Below are 6,000 nucleotides of genomic sequence, written 5' to 3' on the forward strand. Positions count from 1 at the left end.
GTGAGAAAAAATTGGGGTGGGGGGGTGTTAGGAACAGGAAAAAAAACTGAAAAAAAATTTCTGATTTTCTCAGCTGTTAGTGGGAGAAGATTCAACTTCCAGAAGGAACTAAGGGAAAGAGTGGCAATGTGAAACCATCACCATGATGTGCCCAAGCTCAGTGATTCAGGATCCAAAAATATTTTTAAAATCTAGGTTGGCAGCTCCCAACTGAAAACTTCTACCATTTCAGGCACAACCTCTTCCCAAGACACACTTGGAACCTCAGGTTGTTTCTTGCCCTTCCAATGCTTTACCCTTTCCCAAAAAAGTCTTACCTTTCCGGCTGAGCAGAGCCTTTGGGGTCTGTCTGTCTGTCTGTTTGATGTTTAATCAACTCAGTTTGCTGGATATGTTTCTTCTTGAAAAAGGCTAAGATTCCAATCAGTATCTTTCTCCCTCTCTCTCTCTCTCTCTCTCTTTTGCTCTGTCTGGGAGGGAGTGGTGGGGAAGGAGGGAGAGGGAGTGTTGGAGGTGCGAAAGCAGGTCCTTGGTGGCTTGAGATGCCGGTGGAGAGGGGAGGTCTTGCTTGCCTCTCCCTCTCAGTGAGTTGCATGCAAGAGGAGATGTGAAGGGCTGAGCTCTCTGCCTGAGACTGTCGGAGGAGCCCAGGAATTTCACGCACTCTAGAGCCAGTCCCTCCCTCTTTCACACAGACCCCAGCATTTAAAGAGACAGCCTGGCTGCGTGGCTCAGGGCTTCACCTCCTCCCCTGGCTGTTTTGCAAACAGCTGAGAAGATGTAATCGGGGACATCCTCCAGCCACATATGACTAAGAAGCAGGTGCTTTGGAGCCCCATTCTCCCTCTACCCTGAGAGGAAGGCTACTTACTAAAACTGGAAGGAAAAAGCCCTCATTTATACTGAGCCAAGTGCCACAGGAGACTTGCTTTTGATACATGGGCATTTATTTCACACGGAGGGTGGAGGTTTTTCACTTGCTTAACATTCCAGCCTGACTTACTCCCTCTCCTCACTCGCCCCGCCCCACTTTCAGAGAAAGCCATCTATACGATGTGCCTCGATTCAGGACCCTAGACAGCAGCTCGAATCGGGCGGCTTCCTAATCAAGCCCAGTCCTTGAATTCTAATAGAATTGCTCTCCACTGCCAAACTGCCTGCTTGGCCAACCAAAATCCCTGAACTCGAGTGAAAACTTTTCCCTAACTCAAACCTAAATAAGGTGTGAAGAGTAGAATCCCTAGCCACTGAAGGCTGAAATTTTGCCTATTGTCTATTTAACCAACACAAGACAACCAGAGTCACTTGTCCCCGCATTTTTTCTCCTTTCTTCTCTCTAGAAAGGGACTTAGACATGTTCTAGACCGGGAAGATCATGAAATTATGAGAAATAGAAGTAAGGATCATATTAGCTATGATGAATATGAAATTTAGAGCTAGGTGTATCTGTATAGGGGGATGACCTCATCTCATGGCATTCTTAAGATGGGGGGGGTCGTCTATGTACATATCTTATTTTTAGAAAAATGTTTTGATAATTGTTTTTCAATATAATATACTTTGTGATTTTATATATTTTATTTTATTTAAAAACATTATCCTAAAAAGGGATCCATAAGGGATATCAAGACTGCCAAAGGGGTGCACGACATCAAAAAAGGTTAAAAAGTCCTGATCTAGTCCACTCTCCTGCCCACCACCAACATCATTTTATAAAAGAAGAAACTGAGCTCTCAAGTTTACACAGGTAGTAAATAGTAAAAATGAGATTCAGCCACAAGTCCTTTTACTCCCAGTCCTATGCTTTATCCACTATACCACAGCTGTTCCCTATCTCTTGATTGTCATCTACCCATATGCCTTCCCTCTACATAATTAGTAGGGAAAACAGTAATAATAATAACTGATAATTCTTGGCATTTTGATCCATTTTTGCATGTATTCCACCACAAGATAGTAGGGAAGGTAGTGCAAATTATCATCTCCATTTTAAGGATGGGCAAACAGATTCAGTGATGAAGTTCTTTGCCTAAAATCATAGAGCTAGCAGGTAACAGAGCCAAGATCAGATCATCTAACTCCAAGTCCAGTGATCATTCTACCATAATATGCTGATCTCTATACTTATATCATAAAATTGCCTTATTAATTTTTTCTGTACACAGATGCATGTGTGTATCTTCCAAACTAGGCTTAAAGGCAAGAACTACGTTCATATATCTCTGTATCCCTCACAAGACCTAATACAATTCACATAGCCTGCCAGATGAAACGTATCCCTCCACTCCCATTAAGTCATTTACCAATTAATAATCAATAAGCATAATATTTACTATGTACTAGGATCTGGGAACACGACAACACAAATGAAGCAGGTTCCATCCTTAACATTTTACTCCTACAAAACTAGGCCTCCATTGCTTTAGCCACACAAAGATATACCTTGCTTTCCTAGGAGTCCCACACCCATCTTACCTGGCATGCATCTCCTTTGTATCCTTGTCCATCATTTCCAAGAGTCTGTGCATCTTATCTGGTTATAGGCTATGCAGTCCAAAGGGTAGGAACACTACTAACCTGCCTATTTTCTCTAGCACCTGAGGGGGGGAAAACATCAATGTTAACAATTTTAAAAAAAGCAAGCAAGCATGAAGAGGTGGAGGAGGAAAGCAGGGAAAGCAGAAAGAGAAAAGAGAGGGATGAAAAGGAAGGAAGGAGAGGAAGAAGAGGGAGAGGGAGAGAAAAGGGAAATGAGAGAGAAAGCCCAAAGCTAAATGTGTAAAAGAATCAGAAAAGAGACCAAAGGATCTCTTTAAAAATAATATCGTTATCACAATAGTCATCAGACACTTATCCAAATAATCACTACCATGTGACCAGTAACACCTGGTTATAAAAAAGAAATCTCTAGGGAAATATGAGACCCAAGGGCCCTGGGCCTTTCCAATTCTCAGTCACTAACTCTTCCATATGACCTTAGCTAAATCATCGGCCCCTCTGTGAGCCTCTATTTTCTTCATTAGCAAACCAGGGACCATCACACTTGCAACCCATTAATGCTTGTAAATCCTCTGAGATACTCCTGTGGAAGGCAAGATGTACTCACGCTTGTTTAAAATGCACACTTATTAACCTAACTCTGTTCCCTGTTGCTGTGTGTCTGCAACATTTCATTTGACTCCGCTGGAAAACTAGCCAGGTTCTGCTTCCCATTTTTATTCTGCCAGATTGATGCTTTAGGTTTGGGATGAGGAATGGTTTCATCCAGCTCCAAGTAAGAATTAGAATCCCCCTACACATAAATGATGAGCTACCCCCAGGATTTTGTTTTCTTTCATGCAAGGTTAGGGGTAAGGATAAATGTTTCTTGATAATTAAGCCTAAAAATAATACCGGACTTAAGTACTTTGCCTGATGCCCCAAGAAAAGTGTACTGGAAAGAAACCGCTTAGGCTTGCGCTCTTCCCTTCCCTGTTCCATTGGCATTGGCAAGCTAACACCTCCACCCTGTGTGAGCTCTGTTGCTACTGTCTCTAGTCGGTTGGAGTTTTATTTGGCTTTCTGTCATCTGCCTGATGATGTTTCCACTGTTATTAATAAGTGACTGTTTATTAATTAGTATTATCAAATTTTCTCTGTGCAGTGCAAGTAGCATTGCAGCAGAGCCAGGAGCTCTTTAATCAGAAGAATTATTTGGCAATATGAAGAAGGAACAAAAACCATTTTCTCCAGGTCTCCATGACAGCTGCTTCTACCCCACCCTGGGCAAGGCTTGGAAACAGTTTGGAGTAGTCCCCTATGGACACAGTGGCAAGGAGATAGTCAGTGTCAGAAGTAGTCAGTGGGAAACCTGAGCAGGTACACTTTATGCAAGGCAAGGCAAGGTGGCCAGAGAAGTATACTCCAGGAAAAAAGGAATTGAGGGAAGAGGAAACCAAATGAATGAGGGTATTCTAGAAGACAAAACAATTCCAGATTTGAACACCTATTCCAGAAGATACATTGGTCAACCCATGGCTTCCGTGTACAGAATGCAGAACCAGGCCCCAGGTGGGGAAAGGAGTCTCCAAAACAAATGGTGAGTATTGTCCATTTTCCCGATTATCCATCCAGCTAGCTTTAGACATGGAGAGGTCATTATCTCTGCGTGGCAGCCCAGCAGGGACCCAGACACAATCTCTTTACCTTGAGGCACCTTTTGCCAGCTGTGAAGAGTCTAACCTTAGGACTACACTAACAAGTCCCTGATAGGAGTGTGGGAATCAAGCTATGATGGAGAGTCTGACTGTCCTGGGACAGCAGCTTCCTTCCAGACCAAATGGGAGGCAAGAAACTTGGCTGGAGTGGAGTCAGGCTCCAGAGATCTGGCCAAAGCACATACAGAAGCAAGTAACAAGGAAAGACAAAGGTGCTGCTTCGGGGTGGGGATGCCATAGGGTGGGTAGCCAGGCTTGAGGGGAAAATTAATGTATTAAATGATGAATATGCAAAACATGTCATCTTTTTTTTTAATATGTCATCTTTAAGAAGAATCCCTGACATTTTGGGGTCAAATCTCAATAAGGTCCAGGTAAAATGTCAATATTTATGGTTTGGTTTTTTGTTTGTTTTTGCTATGTTAGTTTCCTTGGATTACTTAAAAATTATAATTCAAAATAAGATTTTCTATGATCTTTTTTTTAAAGCAATTGGGGTTAAGTGACTTGCCCAGGGTCACACAGCTATTAAGTGTCAAGTGTTTGGTCTGAGGCTGGATTTGAACTCAGGTCCTCCTGACTTCAGGACCAGTGCCCTTTCCACTGTGCCACCTAGCTGCCCCCTCAAAATAAGATTTTCAAGGACTGTGTCTATCTCCTTTAAACTTTAGCCTCCCTTTAACTTTCTAAGGCTGTCTGTATAAGTATTGACCTATTTTGGGCCAAAAGTCCCTAGAGGGCAGGGACTGTCTCTGTACAGTTGTCGTGAATTAGGACTACACTAATAGGACTACACATAGCTTCATGAATTCATTGTCAGGTGACTAATAACTGTATCTTAATGGAGATTCATTTCTCTCCCAACAGAAATGCATCACTTCTCCCATTAAGCCTGGCTGCCCTCTCTAAGATGGATAGAAAAATATCTGCACAATCTTGGGCAAATCATTAAGTTCTCTGGGCAGCTAACTGGTATAGTATAAAGAGCATTGGATCCGGAGTGAGGAAGACCTGAGTTCAAATCCATCCCTAAGATACTTACTAGCTGTGTGACCCTGGGCAAGTCACTTAATGTGTCTGCCTCGGTATTCTCATCTGTAAAAATGGGGATGATAATAGCACCCACCTCCCAGGTTATTGTAAAGATGAAATGAGGTAAGATTTGTAAAGCAGTCTGCAAACTTTAAAGAACTGTAAAAATGTTAGCATTATTTTTATTAGAGGCAGCTAGGTGGAGCAGTGGATAGAGCTCTGATCCGAGTTCATATCTGGCCTCAGAAACTTACTAGCTGTGTGACTGTGGCCAAGTCACTTCATCGCCATCTGCCTCAGTCTCCTCAGCTGTAAAACAAGGATAATAAAAGCACCTACATCACAGGGTCATGAGAAACAAATTAGATAATACTGGCAAAAGTGCTTACCACCATGTAGATGATACATAAATGCATATTTTTCTCCCTCTTCCCCCATGTCTTCCCCTTATTATCCTCATCTATAAAATAAGAGAATTGGATCTCAATTTGGATCAGACAACTAACAAGGAAACACACCACCCTTTTCCCTATAAAGAACTGGTGGGGTACAGGAACAGAATGAGACATATGTTGCTAGTAATTGTCAAGGATCATTTGTTTTTCTTAACTGCACTTTGTCCCCAAAAGTGAGTTTCTTGGTGGTAGGGGAGGGTGTGCTATTGAGAAATGTCAGTGTTTTGTGTGTGTGTTTTAGCAACAAAAAAGTATTTTTTAATTAAACGAGCAGATTGGATAGATGACCTCCAAGATCTCTTCAAGCTTGAAATCTA

At 42.2% G+C, this 6,000-nt stretch overlaps 1 protein-coding gene across 5 annotated transcripts in view; it reads right to left on the bottom strand.

Moving 5' to 3' along the window:
- The window catches only part of NRXN3 (neurexin 3), a 2,091,311-nt gene extending 2,090,674 nt beyond the window's left edge, over window positions 1–637 (bottom strand). For all 5 annotated transcript variants that reach the window (XR_013485433.1, XM_078151451.1, XM_078151449.1 and 2 more), the window contains exon 1: window positions 318–637. The gene's annotated coding sequence lies outside the window, so the exon portion shown is untranslated. The remainder of the gene's footprint in view (window positions 1–317) is intronic.
- Window positions 638–6,000: the final 5,363 nt, after the last annotated feature.

The sequence above is a fragment of the Phascolarctos cinereus genome, unplaced genomic scaffold (genome assembly GCF_003287225.1).
Source record: "Phascolarctos cinereus isolate Bilbo 61053 unplaced genomic scaffold, phaCin_HiC Scaffold_3;HRSCAF=262, whole genome shotgun sequence".
Classification (NCBI taxonomy): Eukaryota; Metazoa; Chordata; class Mammalia; order Diprotodontia; family Phascolarctidae; genus Phascolarctos; species Phascolarctos cinereus.